General features: G+C 43.3%; 1 long non-coding RNA gene across 6 annotated transcripts in view; it reads left to right on the top strand.

Annotated features, from left to right (window-relative positions):
- The window catches only part of LOC135060759 (uncharacterized), a 64707-nt gene extending 46769 nt beyond the window's left edge, over positions 1-17938 (top strand). For 4 of the 6 annotated variants that reach the window (XR_010247160.1, XR_010247178.1, XR_010247154.1 and 1 more), the window contains 4 exons: positions 2899-2955; positions 11127-11282; positions 12309-12377; positions 16478-17207. This is a non-coding gene — a long non-coding RNA (uncharacterized LOC135060759). Of the gene's footprint in view, positions 1-2898; positions 2956-11126; positions 11283-12308; positions 12378-16477; positions 17208-17415 lie in introns of those variants that run through there. The other 2 variants (XR_010247184.1, XR_010247166.1) reach the window with 2 other exon arrangements.
- Positions 17939-19881: the final 1943 nt, after the last annotated feature.

The following is a 19881-nucleotide window of genomic DNA, read 5'->3' as shown; positions in this document are numbered from 1 at the left end:
AATCAGGCGCCATGGCCTGGTCTACCACTGCTATGCAGATAATACACAACTGTACTTGTCCTTTGCTCCGGGCACTGATAACCCAATAGCAACCCTAAATGGCTGTCTAGCTGAACTACAGGAGTGGATGAGTGCCAGTTGGCTGCGACTGAACCCGGATAAAACAGAGGTCCTTATGATACGACCGCAACATCAAAGGACAAGACTGCAGCATAGCCAACCAACTGGACTTACCATTGGGGATTCAGAATTACAGACCAGTGATCATGTGCGGAAACTTGGCGTTGTCCTGGATGGTGGCTTGACACTTAAACATCAGATATCAGCCACAATCAAATCCTCATTCTTTCACCTGAGGAATATAACCAGAATCAAGCACTTAATTCCCTCAGATGATATGCCAAAAGTCATACATGCATTTGTATCATCTCGTTTAGACTACTGTAATGCCCTCTACCTTGGTCTACTAGCAAAAGAATTGCAACGCTTACAGCTGGTGCAAAACACAGCTGCCAGGCTATTAACCAACCAGCCCCGTTCTAGCCACATAACACCCATCCTCTACTCCCTTCACTGTCTGCCTGTAAGATGGCGAATCATCTTCAAGATTGGCTTACTGAGTTTCAAAGCATTACATGACCAGGGCCCAAGGTACCTGAAGCAGCTTCTGATTCCATACTGCCCCACTCGATTACTGCGATCTGTAGATGAAGGACTTTTAGCAGTACCTAGAATCTACCGTAATTCATCTGGGGGTCGAGCTTTTAGTCATGCGGCTCCGACTCTATGGAACTCACTTCCCCGCACAGTGCGAGAGGCCCCAACTATAGAATCCTTCAAAAGTAGACTCGAGACTTTTCTGTTTACTCAAGCATTTCCATAATGTCCCTTATAGTATCTTCATGCTTCTGTATTTTATGAAAATGTACTTCATTATTTTCTGTACGATATTATGCTATGTATCTGTTAAGCGCCTTGAGTCCTATTAGAGAAAGAGCGCTATATAAATAAAATTATTATTATTATTATTATTATATAGACGTGTGTACAACAGAAAGACAATTTTGCTACTGCAAATGCAGATGCTATTGCATCTCGCAATAAAAGCATGGGGATTCTGTTCCTATTTTTATCAAAACAGTTAAGCTTGCAACCAAATGTCCGGGGTCCCCAATTACTAGGCCTAATTCAGACCTGATCGTAGATGTGCCAAAAAACACACATCTTGGATCAAAATCTTTGACATGCGGGGGGACGCCCAGCACAGGGCAAGTCCACTCCGCATGCCGGATCCAGCCCTGTCAGTGGCAGTTCTAGGGGTGGGCAACATGTAATGCGTATAAGGGACTATACCATGGCATTATATGTAAAGCTCTACTGCAGTGTAATGTGTAAGCTAATGGATGCTACTGTGCTGTGTGGACGCTACTATGCGGTGTAATGTTACTAGCAGACACTACTATGCGGTGTAATGTAAGTAACGGATGCTACTGTGCGGTGTAATGTGAATTGGTCTTATTCTGTGGCCACTCCTCTTCGTCATGAAACCACGCCCCTACGTATTCCATAAAGAGGCACCAAAATATATTTTTGCATGCTGAAGCCTTCATGCAGTATGTGCACACGCAGGGGCCGCACTGTGCATGTGTACACAGTTATATGCGATGGCATCTCACTTATGCAAACGCCTCTGTCTGATTGACAGGAAGAGGCATTCACAAGGTGGGCGCAGTGTTTTGGAGGCGTTGACATGGTGTTGGGGGGTGCAGTCCGGAAAATGGAGGCGTGTCTGGACTGTTTGAAGGGTGGGCGGTGGTGGCTGTTTGATGTCTCACACAGCCGCTGCAACCCAAAACATGGCGGCCTGGCAACTGCCTTCGCAGCTATGCCTTCGCAGCTAGGCTGCAGAGGCATTGGCTACCATAAACATGCGGGTGCTTCGCTGTTTAGCAAAGTGCTTGCATTTTAGGGCGGTGGCAGTACCCGGCATGCGGGGTGGCCTTGCCTTGTGCTGGGCGCCGGGCGGCCCCCCACATGCTAGTGGAATGAGTTGTAGTTTTGCTAATTTTTGCAAAACTAAAACTCATACTGAATTAGGCCCTATGGGGGTCATTCCGAGTTGATCGCTCGCTAGCTTGTTTTAGCAGCCATGCAAACGCTATGCCACCGCCCCCCGGGTAGTGTATTTTAGCTTAGCAGAAGTGCGAACGGTTGTATCGCAGAGCGCCTGCAAAAATTTTTCAGGTAGTTTCAGAGTAGCTCAAAACCTACTCAGCGCTTGCGATCACTTCAGACCATTCAGTTCCGAATTTGACATCACAAACCCGCCCAGTGTTCGCCCAGCCACGCCTGCATTTTTTCTGGCACGCCTGCGTTTTTCTGCACACTCCCTGAAAACGGTCAGTTGCCACCCAGAAACGCCCACATCATGTCATTCACTCTGCGGCAAGCAGTGCGACTGAAATGCATCGCTAGACCCTCTGCAAAACTACATCGTTCGTTGTGCCCGTACGTCGCGCGTGCGCATTGCGCCACATACGCATGCGCAGAACTGCCATTTTTTAGCCGGATCGTTGTGCTGCGAACAAATTCAGCTAGCGATCAACTCGGAATGACCCCCTATGTCTCTTCTCCCCTGGCACAAATGTAGGGATGTATGTGTTCCACATCTCTAGTTGTAAGAAATTGCAATGGTCAGATACAAAAAAGAGCCTTTTTAACCAAGTACTAATTTGCACATGTACATTACACACACTAGCATAAGTAATACTTTACATCAGTCCCTTTATATTTGTTATTAGGAAATGAACCCGATTAGAAACTAAATTTTTTGTTGTCTTGCAGGAGTGTGATGTTTTAATTATGTGCTTATTTATTGACTTACAGTATATTTTGCAGATTTAAATAGGCAGAGGAGATCTTTGCAGGAACTCGAATGCTGCTTATGAGTGTGCGGTGAGTCTGTGTAATGAAATGTAGAGAGCTCGTATGGTAAATGTCTATTGTGTTGCTTTTAAAGTGAAGATATGTCCTACTCAGAGTGGGGACAGCCATTTTTCAGGGCTGAATAAGTGTTAGAATGTAGCCTGTCTGCTCACTATGGGGTCTATTCATCATCACTTAATTTAAACAAAATATGGTGAAAATGAACATTTTCACTAGAGATGTGCGGGTTCGGTTTTCTGAAATCTAACCCACCTGGACTTAGCAGTACCGAGTAGATTCCGGCTCGGTACTTGCCCCAAGTGCATGACCACATCCACTGCCATGTTATATTTAAGGAGTGTTATCAGCCGTCACCTATCCAAATTGACTGGAAATTATTGGAAATTAATATTATTGAAGTTAATAATACTGTAGGAACAAAAACAGGCCCAAATTACATGATTTTTTCAGTTTGTTTTAATACAGATCCAATACCAAAACACGGGGGTCAGTGCATATCTCAAATTTTTACCTACTTCTGTATAATTTAAGTGCAGGGCTGCCATCAGAAATGGCGGGTCCCGAGACTGACAAAATAGGCAGGGCGCCCCCAAACCCCCCTCCTTCCCCTGATGGTGGCCCTGTATTGCAGCAAATGCTTATATATATATATATATATATATATATATATATATATATATATATTCCTCCAAAATACGGCACTCAGCGGACTCATTCAGTAAATAGAATTCAACAAGCAGTTGTAGCAACGTTTCGGCTTTATTTAGCCGTCTTCAAGCAACATCATAATCCAAATGCAGTACAAACAGTGTTTAAATACCCTTACCTTCCCAATAACATGTATAAAAGACACACAATAATCATTAGTGAGATTAAAAACATATATATAAATATGTTTATTGGTGTCTTATCTCACTAATGATTATTGTGTGTCTTTTATACATGTTATTTATATGTTTATTGGTGTCTTTTTTCATGTATTGTGTTGCAGCTACCCCGACCGTGTGACCAGCAAAATGTCTCAGATACCAGCTCCAGTGAAGCATGAGAAAACCTCAGATGCCAGCACTTTTGTGTGAGTCTGGCGGCCGCAGCCGCTGCGGCGAGCGGCGGTTTGCCATGACGACACTTAGTGATTACTGTGCGGAAGAAAAACTATGCTACACCCGGAAGCCGGAAGTGACAAGTGCGGATCGCGGGAGGGAGCTGTGGACACGAGATGGGAAGGTAAGGGTATTTAAACACTGTTTGTACTGCATTTGGATTATGATGTTGCTTGAAGACGGCTAAATAAAGCCGAAACGTTGCTACAACTGCTTGTTGAATTCTATTTACTGAATGAGTCCGCTGAGTGCCGTATTTTGGAGGAATGTATGGATCATGCTAATGTGCACCGCGGCGAGATGATGACGATGAAGTGAGAGTGCTGGTTACCAGCTTGCTATATATATATTAGAGATGAGCGCCTGAAATTTTTCGGGTTTTGTGTTTTGGTTTTGGGTTCGGTTCCGCGGCCGTGTTTTGGGTTCGAACGCGTTTTGGCAAAACCTCACCGAATTTTTTTTGTCGGATTCGGGTGTGTTTTGGATTCGGGTGTTTTTTTCAAAAAACACTAAAAAACAGCTTAAATCATAGAATTTGGGGGTCATTTTGATCCCAAAGTATTATTAACCTCAAAAACCATAATTTACACTCATTTTCAGTCTATTCTGAATACCTCACACCTCACAATATTATTTTTAGTCCTAAAATTTGCACCGAGGTCGCTGTGTGAGTAAGATAAGCGACCCTAGTGGCCGACACAAACACCGGGCCCATCTAGGAGTGGCACTGCAGTGTCACGCAGGATGTCCCTTCCAAAAAACCCTCCCCAAACAGCACATGACGCAAAGAAAAAAAGAGGCGCAATGAGGTAGCTGTGTGAGTAAGATTAGCGACCCTAGTGGCCGACACAAACACCGGGCCCATCTAGGAGTGGCACTGCAGTGTCACGCAGGATGGCCCTTCCAAAAAACCCTCCCCAAACAGCACATGACGCAAAGAAAAAAAGAGGCGCAATGAGGTAGCTGACTGTGTGAGTAAGATTAGCGACCCTAGTGGCCGACACAAACACCGGGCCCATCTAGGAGTGGCACTGCAGTATGTATGTATAAAGAAAGAAAAAAAAAACCACGGTTAGGTGGTATATACAATTATGGACGGGCTGCCGAGTGCCGACACAGAGGTAGCCACAGCCGTGAACTACCGCACTGTACTGTGTCTGCTGCTAATATATAGACTGGTTGATAAAGAGATAGTATACTCGTAACTAGTATGTATGTATAAAGAAAGAAAAAAAAACCACGGTTAGGTCACTGGTATATACAATTATGGACGGGCTGCCGAGTGCCGACACAGAGGTAGCCACAGCCGTGAACTACCGCACTGTACACTGGTTGATAAAGAGATAGTAGTATACTCGTAACAACTAGTATGACTGACTATGACGGTATAAAGAATGAAAAAAAAACCACGGTTAGGTGGTATATATTATAATAATACAATTATGGATGGACGGACTGCCTGCCGAGTTCCGACACAGAGGTAGCCACAGCCGTGAACTACCGCACTGTACACTGGTTGATAAAGAGATAGTAGTATACTCGTAACAACTAGTATGACTGACTATGACGGTATAAAGAATGAAAAAAAAACCACGGTTAGGTGGTATATATTATAATACAATTATGGATGGACGGACTGCCTGCCGACTGCCGACACAGAGGTAGCCACAGCCGTGAACTACCGCACTGTACACTGGTTGATAAAGAGATAGTAGTATACTCGTAACAACTAGTATGACGACGGTATAAAGAACGAAAAAAAAACCACGGTTAGGTGGTATATATTATAATACAATTATGGATGGACGGACTGCCTGCCGAGTTCCGACACAGAGGTAGCCACAGCCGTGAACTACCGCACTGTACACTGGTTGATAAAGAGATAGTAGTATACTCGTAACAACTAGTATGACTGACTATGACGGTATAAAGAATGAAAAAAAAACCACGGTTAGGTGGTATATATTATAATAATACAATTATGGATGGACGGACTGCCTGCCGAGTTCCGACACAGAGGTAGCCACAGCCGTGAACTACCGCACTGTACACTGGTTGATAAAGAGATAGTAGTATACTCGTAACAATTAGGATGACACTATGACGGTATAAAGAATGAAAAAAAAACCACGGTTAGGTGGTAGGTATATAATAATAAATAATACAATTCTGGTCGGACGGACTGCCTGCCGTGTGCCGACACAGAGGTAGCCACAGCCGTGAACTACCGCACTGTACACTGGTTGATAAAGAGATAGTAGTATACTCGTAACAATTAGGATGACACTATGACGGTATAAAGAATGAAAAAAAAACCACGGTTAGGTGGTAGGTATATAATAATAAATAATACAATTCTGGTCGGACGGACTGCCTGCCGTGTGCCGACACAGAGGTAGCCACAGCCGTGAACTACCGCACTGTACACTGGTTGATAAAGAGATAGTAGTATACTCGTAACAATTAGGATGACACTATGACGGTATAAAGAATGAAAAAAAAACCACGGTTAGGTGGTAGGTATATAATAATAAATAATACAATTCTGGTCGGACGGACTGCCTGCCGTGTGCCGACACAGAGGTAGCCACAGCCGTGAACTACCGCACTGTACTGTGTCTGCTGCTAATATAGACTGGTTGATATTTAAAGAGATATTAGTAGTATACAACAATACTATACTGGTGGTCAGGCACTGGTCACCACTCCTGCAGCAAAAGTGTGCACTGTTAATTAATATAATTGTACTCCTGGCTCCTGCTAACAACCTGCAGTGCTCCCCAGTCTCCCCCACAATTAATTATAAGCTTTTAATTTATACATTGATGACTGTGCAGCACACTGGGCTGAGCTGAGTGCACACAGACTGAGTCACACTGTGTGACTGACTGTGCTGTGTATCGTTTTTTTTTTCAGGCAGAGAACGGATATAGCAGAGAGAAGTGAACGGATATATTATATTAAATAAAAGTTAACTAGCAACTGCACTGGTCACTGACTGTGGTAAACTAACTCTGTCTGCGACTCTGCACAATCTCTCTCTATCTAATCTATCTATCTCTATTCTAATGGAGAGGACGCCAGACACGTCCTCTCCCTATCAATCTCAATGCACGAGTGAAAATGGCGGCGACGCGCGGCTCCTTATATAGAATCCGAGTCTCGCGATAGAATCCGAGCCTCGCGAGAATCCGACAGCGTCATGATGACGTTCGGGCGCGCTCGGGTTAACCGAGCAAGGCGGGAAGATCCGAGTCGCTCGGACCCGTGGAAAAAAAAGTGAAGTTCGTGCGGGTTCGGATTCAAAGAAACCGAACCCGCTCATCTCTAATATATATATATATATATATATATATACTTTATTACATGAGCTACTCATTGCAAGAAATGGAAGTGAAAAGGATACTGTTACATGGAGGGTACTACCAAGGATGTTCATTTAGTTAAATTTTTAACCTCAAAAACTTTAGTTGATCTTAATAAAGGCAAACGGCTCCAAGTCACTGATCAAAATAATAGCCTTGTGCAATAATATTTAGTTCTGTGCTACTCAGGGGCGTGTCTAGAGTGGAGGAGGCCCATGTGCAGGTTCCGTCTGGGCCCCCTCCTCTGTAGCCGGCAGCGCTGTAGAGCTCTGGGCACTAGGGTCCCTAGGGGACCCTAGCACTGCCCCAGAGCCTAGAGCATATGCGCAGATCTCTGGGGAAAATGACGCGTGGCCATTTTCCTGGTGATTTTCCTACTGCGCATGTGCAAAACACCGGGAAAATGGCGCCGCTCCATTTTCCCAGTGATTCTTGCAACGCTGCTGCAGCGCTGTGGGACTCCGGAGGGTGAGCATTACAAATAATGGGTGCAGAGCATGTGGTTTGGACCCACCTGGACCCCGGGGGCCCGTGTACACCGCACACACTGCAGCCATTATAAATATGCCACTGGTGCTACTGCTGTTTATATAGCCCTTACATATACAATATAATACACTTGCTCAACTTTCTACATAGAGCACCAAATCACCTGATACATCACAATGCAGCCAAATGACACTACACTTAGGGGTGAATTCAATTTCCTATGAGTTCAGAGTTGATCGCAGTAGCAAATTTGTTAGCAGTTGGGCAAAACCATGTGCACAGCAGGGGGGGCAGATATAACATTTGCAGAGAGAGTCAGATTTGGCATACCTCCCAACTGTCCCGATTTTCGCGGGACAGTCACGTTTTTTGGGGACTGTCCTGCGGCGGGGGGGGGGTCAGTTGGGAGGCTCTGGCAATCGCTGCTCTGCTTAGCAGAGCAGTGTTGAATAGACGCTGTGCGTCTATTCAGTGGAGTCAGAGGGAGAGGGAGCATGCCAGCTGCTCACAGAGCGCTGGGCATGCCCCCTCAGTGACAAAAATGGGGGCGTGGCTCGCGGCCGCGGGTTCTCCCGCGAAGCCACACCCATTTTCCATAGGCCACACCCCCTTTTCGGGAGTGTCCCGCTCCACAAGAACAGAAAGTTGGGAGGTATGGATTCGGGTGGGTTATTTTGTTTCTGTGCAGGGTAAATACTGGCTGCTTTATTTTTACACTGCAATTTAGATTTCAGTTTGAACACACCCCACCCAAATCTAACTCTCTCTGCACATGTTATAGCTGCCCCCCCCCTCCCCCACACACACACACACTGCAGTGCACACGGTTTTGCCCAAATGCTAACAAATTTGCTGGTGCGATCCACTCTGAATTACCCCCTATGTGTGAAAAAGATGGTAGCTTTGGTCTTTAATGCCCAGGGCTATTCAGTAAGAGCCCTTTTTTATTGTCCAATAAATTTCTCTGTTATCGGGCATATACACATAGAATCCAGGATAAGTTCGTGGACATACTGTATATTTAACGGGTACACAACACCTGATCACAAACTATTTAACAGGGATTTTTTTTCAGATCTGCTCAGACCCGAAAAGAAATCCCTGTGAGCTGCTGCTTTGCAGCATCACTTTACTGCACAGGGGTCACAGCAGAGCAGCAGGAGGTCTCAGTTCCCAGCAGCGCTCACTGGAACACTGATCACTGGCTCCTGGATGGGTAAACATGCTTTTATCAAAAAATGATTATTATTTTTTAAAGGTGATCAGTTTGTGTGTCCATCGGACACACATACAGTAGCTGATCACACTGCCGGCTCCCAGCACAGCTTTTTCTGCCAAGGGTCAGAGAAAGCTGTGCAGAAGACAGCATATCGCAGTGCTGCCCTGTGATTACGCCAGCTGAAGATGGCGTTATTATTACAGGGCACACTGCAGTATTGTTTTTACATTTTCTTTTTAATGCATTTGGCCAGATTGCATTTCCCATTGTAAGTATTGGGAATGCGATCTGATTCCTAAAAAAAACCAATGACATTTAAAGGGTTTGGAGCAGCATGAAAACTGCTCCAAAAGTCCTTTAATACATTTGAGTGAAACTAAAATAATAAATATGCCCCTTAAACACTATTGCACTTTTATTGGACTGCTCATGCAGCATGCATATGGGTATAGCCAGGAGCATAACCAGAACTTTGTGGGTCCTATAGCAACAGTCTGAAGGGGCCCCTGTCCCAATGCTTCTAAAGAAACACCTCTCTGCAGCAGTTGTTAATGTTATGCCCCATAGTAGTGCCCTACTTCACGTTATTTCACATTATAAGGCTGACAATACACAATATGTCACACAGTATCCCCAATTCACATTATGACATACAGTGTCCTTAGTTCATATTATGCCACATTATAGTGTCTCTACTTTATATTGTGTCCTAGTTCATATTATGTAACATTATGATGCCTTCCAGTTCATTGTACATGTGTATTACAAGGCGCAGCTCCAGGGGCATAACTAGATATATTGTAGGCCCCAAGGCAAAAGTTTGCAAAGGCCCCTATATGCCACACAATGCTCTGGCCTCATAGCAGCTGCATTCCCTGCACCTATGTAGCTACCCCCTTGGGTATAGCAGTGTCCAGTGTTAGTTCCTTCTCACGTAATAAATGTGCACAAGTAACATCATCATCAAGCTTTGAAAAACAGTTCATAATAAATTATGCCTAAATCATACTTGCCTATCCTCCTCCCAGAACGGCTGTGAAAGAAGGTAAGTCTCTCAGAACTGGCTAGCTACCCGCACCCCCCTGCTCTCTCCCTCATCCAGCCACTTGCATAGCTCAGGTGGGTGGGGCAATGATGCAGTTTGCGATGAATCGTGTCATTGTTGCCCCACCCCCTGCTTTATAATGCTGGTAATCTTGGTATTGAATAGCAGGGGGGGCAGGGCTGTGATGACAGGATCGCGCCTCCACACCCCCACCCTTCCCGCCTATGCCCCTTATTGAGCTGACCTGGTTGCCACCTTCCAGGGGGTGGGGGGAAAATCACTTAAAATAATAAAAACTGTCCAGGTCCTATGCATGCAGACCCAAAAGTGTAGTCTTACCACCAACCCTTATGGATTACATGAAAATGTACCTCACCGTCGTTAGGGGTGAGATACCATGTCTTTTTTTTTAATGGTGTGTGTTTATTTTGTTATTTATTTTGTGCGTACAGGTGCACTACAGGTGCTTTTGTCACATCCTCTGGCGTTTGATACTGAAGTGTGCCCACAGACCACGTCAGTTTAGTTTTAATTGTACAAAACACATATTCCAAGTTAAAGATTTCTAGGCCTCACAATAATTTACTAGCTCAGCCTCGTTTACTCACTACATGCAGACACCTTCTAAATGAAATAGATGAAAGAACCTCCTAAGACCAGTGTGTAGTACAATGACCAAACCTGCTCCCTAATTAAAAAAATAAAATAAATCTCACTGTCTTGTTTTGTACAGTATACAGAACTCACTGGTGGGGCTAAAAAGGAATGGTAGCTACGTGCTGCAGCTAGAATTCTGTAATTATATGGTTGGAATGATTTATCCAGCCCATATGTGAGGTCATGTGGGTCCAGTAGAGAAACCTTTTCTTGTTAATTTGCCAATAATGATTTTATGTACATTTTTCTATATATTGTAATATGCAACAAAACTGTAATGATCTATGTAATGTTTTCATCAGATTGGTGCAACGGATAGACAGATGCTACCTTCCATAGCACTTTTATACCCGCCAAACCTGCACAGCGTCTACCTTCTGAGATGCATGGATTGAGATCTTAAACAACGAAAATTTATTTTTAATCATTCATCTCAGCCTAATCCCCATCCGCATACTGTAAGTGTAATTGTATGTCACTTGCGCTATAGGACACCTGTTAGGGAAATAAACTATGTGTTTACCAAACAAAATGCAGTATTTAGTTTTTTTCGCTGTTCATAAAACTCGCTGACAGAAATCACTTGTGTATAATACAGCACTTACTGCTTTATCGGCCTCATTTTTCCAACGTCAGAAAATGATTAAAGCGTTTTCAGAGAGGAAATGACTCATGGTGCATCTGCGTGTTAAAATAAACACATTCTCAGTGTCCTGCTTAGCATTTTCCTTTTCTCCCCCTTCAGTTTGTTTGCGCCTATTTTGATGTAATAGAGTTTTATTGTCACAGTAAATTTTATAGTGTTTTATTGGTGCTTAGGAGATGTTGCCTCTTTGGGAGAAGTAGTGGGGTTAAATATTGCTTAACTTAATAACTGATTTACTGTCAGAAGAAATCCTACCACTTTAAAGAATGCTTCCAGTTTGCCGTGGTTACGTTAGCTAATAGTGCCAGTGGCAACACATTAGGAGTAATCTGTATGCACAGTCTCATTGTCCCATTTCCTATGCGCTTATTTGTTGTGGTTCACATCACTGATTTTTGGTACGCTTATATTTAAATTTCAGATCTTAGTTTACAAATGTTTTTTGAGGGGGTGGGGGTTTGGTAAAAATCATTAATTATTACTTTCAAGGAAAGCTAGCAAAACATATTTATATATATGCTGTTAAAAATAATTCAAAATTGTAGTTTATTGAATTAGTAACGTGTTCTTAACTTTTTTGTTTTTTTTGGCAAAAGACGTTTGTAAGGCTGCTTCTTGAACCTCATACTTTAAACTCATAATGTTATACTTAAGTTTATAAACAAAAGTGATAGGAATATTCTACATGGCTCGATGACCAAAAACACATTGGTCATCGAGCCATGTAGAATATTCCCATCACTTTTCTTCTGCCTATGGGTTGCTTTTGTTCTTTTATTGGTTTCTTTTTAAATGGCTCTAATAAATCTATTTTTTTTTTGTATTTCATTTTACGTAGATGGCCAAAAGAAATCGAGAAGTTAGTAATGAAGTAGAGTTTTATGAGTTAATTTATTTGAGTTTTTAGGTAAGTAATTGTGTGGTTCATACACTGAAACATGACCTTTCATTTATTTGAAAAATGTTGTACATTGGGCCTAATTCAGCATGGAATGCATTTACGATGCAACGTTTTTGGGGCTGCGTTGTGGCATTGTGGGTTGCGGTCTGGACAATGCAGGCGTGTCCAGACAATTTTCGGGGTGGTAACATGCAGCCGCTGCAAGCTTAAACATGGCGGGTAGCCGTCTGCCTTCGCAGCTAGGCTGCGCAGGCAGAGGGCTACCTTTAACATGCGAGCGCTTCGCTGCCAAGTGAAGCTTTTGCATGTTAGTGGGGGTGGGGGCGTTATGCGGGCCCGGCATGCGTGCGGTCCTGCCCTGTGCTGGGTGTCCCCCTGCATGTTAGTGTAAAGGGTTGTAGTTGTGCGACAGCTGTGCCTACTAAAGCTATCATAGGTATTTTCCTTGCCACAAAATATTAGTTTTTTGTAAAAACAATAAATAAAACATACATGCTGGAAAAACCTTATCCTAAAATAGTATATTTTGGGGCATATTTATCAATGAATATTTGATATCAGGTGTTTTCAGGTGGGACCAACATAGCGAATGATGTTGCAGGTGCTGTTATTTGCAGAGATATATAGACACACACCAGCGGATGACATACCAGCAGATGATTCAAGCCATGAACAGCCCATTTACTTAACTGGTGGTGTAGATTTATTTAAGCATAGCAGGTACAGCCGTACTCACTGTTGTATACACACTGGTGATGGATTGAAGTTAAGCAAAATGGGGTTCTATATAGCTCAATAGCAACTGACTGCATGCTGCTTGCAGGTAGTGACACAGCTGAAACAGCTGCATTGTGACAATCACTGGGTCCTCTCTGGAGCTAATTGTCTCCACCTTGTCACTTTTTACACAGTATCACTGAGTACTAAGTAAGGATCTACAAGATGGCTGCAGTCAAGTGGTGCAGCAGTGCATCACATTTGAGGACATACCTCCCTGGGCCCTAGTGTCCTGCTTGTATGCTCAGTAAGGAGACAGCTCAGTAGCGTACCACTTTTTAACAACCCACATATATTAAGTGCCCCTCCAGGTGTATGTATGATGGACCATAGCAGATATTAAAGTTTTCTATAGTGGCAGCTAAAATAGTAAATTTGTGAATCATTCTGGAGTTTGGCTCTGGTAGCTAATGCAATCTTCAGATGACATTAGCCATTGTAGCCTATAGGCTACATTCAATAAATTAACCAGGAAAGTGGTCCGTAGGATGTTTCTCTGGCAATGGCTGCTGGCACATATGTGGCTCCCGAACCATCCACAAAGCGAGCTTGTATTCAGCTCTGTATCATGAGGTATAGTTAATTGGCTTATCAAAATCATTCAACTTTAAAGGATAACTCCATGATATTTTTTTTAAATTACCCTTGTGTGAAAGTAAACCCGGTTCCATAAGTTAATGTGATGCATTTTTCAGGCTATCCGGCAAGACCTTTGATACCTTAGTGGGCCCACCATTGCACAGATCGTGTCTGTATAATCCTGCTGAAGGCATTTTAGTGGTGAAGAATACACTACCTGTCTGATAGAAGCCTGAGGGGGCAGGAGCAAAAAAAGAGTGCAGCAGACATCTCTGGATGCTCCTTTATCGAATATATTTAAACAAGCAGCTTAAAGTGGTCTCACAACAAGATCATCGCAACAGTCTCCCTTTAAAAAAAAAATAAAAAGTTATTCTTTAAGCACAGGGTAACATTTTTAAATACCTGTTGTTACCATATTGTAAAAGTGTAGTGACAGTGAGAGCATAATCTCAGCTCTCACAGAGTCCTCTCTTTCAGTTTGTGTCAAGTCAAGAGAGTACTTAGAGCATCTGTACAAGAGAAAGTGAAAAGCATTGTAGCTTCCAGATAACCATAATGATCTTCAGTACGACAGTAATCAACTAACAGCCTTATCACTTCCCTATCAGCAGTGCTGATCACTGGCTGATCTAATGCCTACACATGTGCTCTGTCACTCAGCAGGAGAGTGCAGTCAAGCACACTTAGCAGCAGGAACCAATGGAATTTATACATTTTATTTAAACAGCATGCCAGGAAAGACTTGAGCGGCGAATGACATCACAGTTAACCCTCTAAAGTCTACAGGCAACAAAGTAAATGCTTTTTTGACACAGAGCTTAAGAAGATTTTCAAGCAAAAAAAAAATCATAATTTTGCAGCCCTGTACATACATCTACCCCTGCTTAAATTATGTATGCGCTCATATATAAAATAATAACAACTAAAACAACACTCTTTAACAAAAACAAACAAAAAAAAGACTTAAAATACTGTTCATAACCATTGGCGTTAATAACGCTATTTAAACCGATTGTAAAAACACAAAACGTACTGTATAATGCTTTTTTTTTTTTTTTAAAACTGAGTATTTAACTAGTGTTTCTACTAACATTTTAGAGAATACTGTAGGAAAGAGTTTCCCAAATTGCCATTGCAGTCCTGGTTTTAAGGATATCCATGCTTGACTCCAGCTTAGTCAATCAAATTGACTAAGGAACTAATTAAGTGACCTGTGCTCAAGCATGGATATCCTTAAAACTGTAAATGCAGAGTTGGGGGAACTCTGCTATAGGTAATAAATGGATTATGTTGTGTTCTGAAAAAAATACTTTAACGCAATGCAAGAAAATTACACTGGGTAGGGTAATTCTACAAACATGGGCCCTCATTCCGAGTTGTTCGCTCGGTATTTTTCATCGCATCGCAGTGAAAATCCGCTTAGTACGCATGCGCAATGTTCGCACTGCGACTGCGCCAAGTAACTTTACTATGAAGAAAGTATTTTTACTCACGGCTTTTTCTTCGCTCCGGCGATCGTAATGTGATTGACAGGAAATGGGTGTTACTGGGCGGAAACACGGCGTTTCAGGGGCGTGTGGCTGAAAACGCTACCGTTTCCGGAAAAAACGCAGGAGTGGCCGGAGAAACGGTGGGAGTGCCTGGGCGAACGCTGGGTGTGTTTGTGACGTCAACCAGGAACGACAAGCACTGAAATGATCGCACAGGCAGAGTAAGTCTGGAGCTACTCTGAAACTGCTAAGTAGTTAGTAATCGCATTATTGCGAATACATCGGTCGCAATTTTAAGAAGCTAAGATTCACTCCCAGTAGGCGGCGGCTTAGCGTGTGTAACTCTGCTAAATTCGCCTTGCGACCGATCAACTCGGAATGAGGGCCTTGGTTTTTATTTCCTGAACCTTTTACATGCATGTTTCATGCTTTAAAAACACAATTTAAATGCACTTATAAAAACACCAGTGGGTAATACAGATGATGCCACCTCATACTATTTTCATTACTACAGTATTTCACAATTGATAAGATGAATTCCAAACACTGCTACTTATAAGTCTGTTGTATGACCTTCTTCTCTGCAGCCATTAGGGATAATACAGAAGCTCTGTTACGGGAAGCAGTTAGCCTCCAGATGGACGGGATCCCGGCGGTCGATATACCGACAGCAGGATCCCAAAGGACACGTCAATCCCGGTGTCTAGATACCGACTGGTCATGGGATACTGGTGTCACAATACCAACAGCAGGCATTCTGATCATCCTGACAGGGGGGAAGCGCTGGTGTCCTGCCATGGGGGGGAGGTTAGGTTTAGGCAGGAGAAGGGGGTTAGGGTGCAGGGCCGGGAAAGTTAGGGTTAGGGACCAGGGAGGGAGGGCTAGGGTTAGGCATATAGAAGTGGAGGTTAGGGTTACGTACCAAGCGGGGAGGGTTAGTTATAGGCAGTGGGGAAGGGAGGGTTAGGGTTAGGCACCACCTGGGAGGGTTAGGGTTAGGCACCCACAATGGAGAGTTAGGGTAGGGGACAGGGGAGAATTAGGGTAGTTTACAGGGGGTTGTCGGGATTCTGATGGATGGGATGCCGCTATCGGTATACTGACCGCCGGCATCTCGTCCATCAGGAAATCATACTGAACCCTCTGTTACTAGATAGTGACTGCGGCTGCCTGCCAAGCTCTTTTTCATAGTGAATATGTGAGAGGGCGAACCACTATTTTAGAATAATAATAATAACAATAATTTTATTTATATAGAGCCACCATGGGGGATAAATAGAGACTGCGATGACTGACACACAAACCTCTGAGGAAACCGCTACCCATTGAGGTGGAGAAACGTGTCAGCTGATCAAAAACATCAGGTGGAACGCACTGGAAGCTCCAAAAAACTGGAAGTCGCAGTACGCAACTAAGCAAGCACTCCCTGCCTTCCCCTCCATGCTGCTTGCGTACTACAGCTCAGCTGGACACACCGAACCGCCTCTGTGCGGGAGATACAGTGGGGTAAGCATTGCCTCTATGGACTGAGTATTGGGAACGGACTGACTGCATGGTCCACTCAGCGCTGCCGTTACCATCAGCTGCTAGCATCACCAACTAAGCAACAAACTGGTGATTCAAAAAGGGCTGTGATTTCACCTCCATTTCTCAATTGAGAGCACATGGCAGTCTAAAGGAAACCAGGTACATTCAAACTTCAGCGGAGGGTGAAGTATAACCTTATATATTTTTTCATCAAAGACTATGCATTACTAACAGACTGTTCATTCATCAAAATCGTTGCTATTAACTGATAGCATTACATACCGACCACTAACTCGCTTAGACCAAACCAGCCAGTGCTAAGATTGAAGTATTGTTTTTAATGTTGTGTCTTATGAATAATATTAATGTCTATTATTAATGTTATTTTAAGGTGTATTGGTAATTGCTATTGCTAATATAACATATATATGTTTTTTTTTATAAATTAATTACTAAACCAGCAGGCAATACAATTCCAATTTTTTTCTGTGCACCTACATTCATTTTCGCTAGATTCTTTGTGGAGGATATCCAGATCCTCCCTGTGTGGGCAGCCATTGTAGTAATATATGCTATATTGACTAATTCCAAATATATTCTTCATAATTCTTCTGTAATGCACACTTTTGGTATTTTTTTTAATTTGTATAGCGCTCTTTCTCCAACAGGACTGAAGGCGCTTTACAGACATCAAAAACAATGCACATAATACAGAAGATTTAAGTAATACAGCAATAGACAAGCCACACAGACATAAAAGAAAACCTTTAGCACACAGTAAGCATAATGCAGGATTGTTGTAGGCATTTTGGGTAATAACTTTCAAGGGTTGTGTATTCCACCCTCATAAGGTACCAGGTGAGGCAGCCATCTTGGACACACTGCATAGGATTACCCAGGGTGGAATAGTCCACCCCTAGAAGAGAGAACACAAAATGGGGAGATTGCAGTTCAGAGTAGGGTCCCAACAAAACCAGATGAGGCAGCCATGTTGGGCTCACTATGAAGGTTACACTGTGGGAGTTGAGCCATACAAGGGCCCAGTGCATTTATGGGAAAACTGACACATGTGTAGTAGTATGATGTACCCTGTATGTAGATCACACTGGCAGGGCATGCAATCAGTGGAGGTACACATTACAGGAAAAGCACACTGTGAGGTGGAAGAGTAAAAAAAAAAGGGGGGGGGGGGGGGGGGGAAACATTTGCAGGTAACCAGTGGCAGAAGGAGAATTGGGATAACATTATTTTGATAAAATCATAGTACGTGTGGGTAAGAGAATGTGGGGAGCACACTCAGGAAAGAAAGTATTGGACCCCTGCATTGTCACCACAGCCAGAAAGCATTGGATTCCTGCATCATTATCATTGCTATCATCTTGCTGATTACTAGCTGATCAGGAACCACGAGGAGAGAGACCGCACATTGGTGCGTGCATGCAGCACATTGAGGACGGGACTTATAGAATCGTGAGGTCGGGAGCAATGCAATCACCAGGCGTGAGTTAAGTGGATCCCGCAGCTGAAGTATACCTCACACGCTACTCGAACTCTCCCTCATTGATATTCTGTGTGGAAATAGCACGTAAGGCTCCGGTGTGGAGCAGTCTAATATACTGCAACATTGTATTGCTAGCTGCAAGTGATAAAGGAACTGTGATATAAAATATCCATGCTGGAATTTAACTGCATACATGGTGACAAATTGTACTTAAAATAAGTATATGGAGTATACAAGCAAAATATAGTGCATAGACTGACTTTTATCATATTTTATATATATATATATATATATATATATATATATTTTTTTTTTTTTTGCACATTTTTTGGATCTACCTCCATAGTGTTATTAAATGTGTTGTATGTGATTTTTTGTTTATGACCGGTCAAGTTTAAATAACAAACATTTTTTTATTAAATGTTATACTATACAAATCTATTGGAATTGGAATTGGAATTATTGGACTCTCAGCCATATCGTACATTTTAAATTGTAGCGCAGGGGGATAGTTTTGTACCAATGGAAATGTCCCGGCTGAGCCTTGTCCTGGTGCCCTCCCCCCACAGCTCCCTGCTCATCTTGAGAGTTAGGCTCGGGGACAGACCTGATGTTCTCAGCCACAGAGGTGGTAAGGATGATTCTGGAGTTCTCATGGTAGAGGTGAGGAATGGCCACATAATGATCCTGAGGTTTGTGGTTGTAACGCCGTCCTTCTGTTATATTGTTGGTTTGTTTGTTTTCCTTCTGTTTTTTCTTCGGTTTATACACAGGTATAACACTGCTATTGATTATTAAGCTGGCACTTTATAATAGGCACATGTGTTCATCCTGATTACAACCCCCACACTGCAACCCTCCACCTCCAGCAAAAGGTACTAATCAAATCAACAATTGTAAGGTCAGTAAACCACACTCAATCACTATAAGTTGAAATAGTCTGCAATATTGATCTGAATAGGTTTACCTATTGATAGGAAGGAGAGAGGAGGAGTCATTTTGCAATTGATATCAGTTGAAGATGTAACTAATTTTAAGCTGGCACTTTATAATAGGCACTTCATATACTAGGCACTGTAGCGTCCTGAAGGGGTTCACTACGGCTGGCCGGCGGTCGGGCTCCCGGCGACCAGCATCCCGGCGCCGGGAGCCCGACCGCCGGCTTACCGACAGCTTGGCGAGCGCAAATGAGCCCCTTGCGGGCTCGCTGCGCTCGCCACGCTACGGGCACGGTGGCGCGCTACGCGCGCCACACTATTTTATTCTCCCTCTATGGGGGTCGTGGACCCCCACGAGGGAAAATAATTGTCGGTATTCCGGCTGTCGGGCTCCCGGCGCCGGTATACTGAGCGCCGGGAGCCCGACCGCCGGCAAACAGAAGACCACCCTCCTGAAGGACTGGCATCCTAACCTATTTTCTCTACATTTATATCATACAGGTTGTCTAAAATCTCCAGGTCACAAGTAGATATGTTAAGAACAACTGTATTCTGTTTTTATACCAGAAGGCAACACAAACGTGGATAACAAATTTCTCATTATTGCTAATATTAATAATTAGTAGTGCTCACGCTAGGCTGTTTTAGCAGGGCATTGCTTCCTGCCTGATTGCTGTGTGCACCGCGCTCAGCAT

The sequence above is a fragment of the Pseudophryne corroboree genome, chromosome 1 (assembly GCF_028390025.1).
Source record: "Pseudophryne corroboree isolate aPseCor3 chromosome 1, aPseCor3.hap2, whole genome shotgun sequence".
Lineage (NCBI taxonomy): Eukaryota > Metazoa > Chordata > Amphibia > Anura > Myobatrachidae > Pseudophryne > Pseudophryne corroboree.
This window is presented reverse-complemented; position numbering and strand designations above follow the sequence as displayed.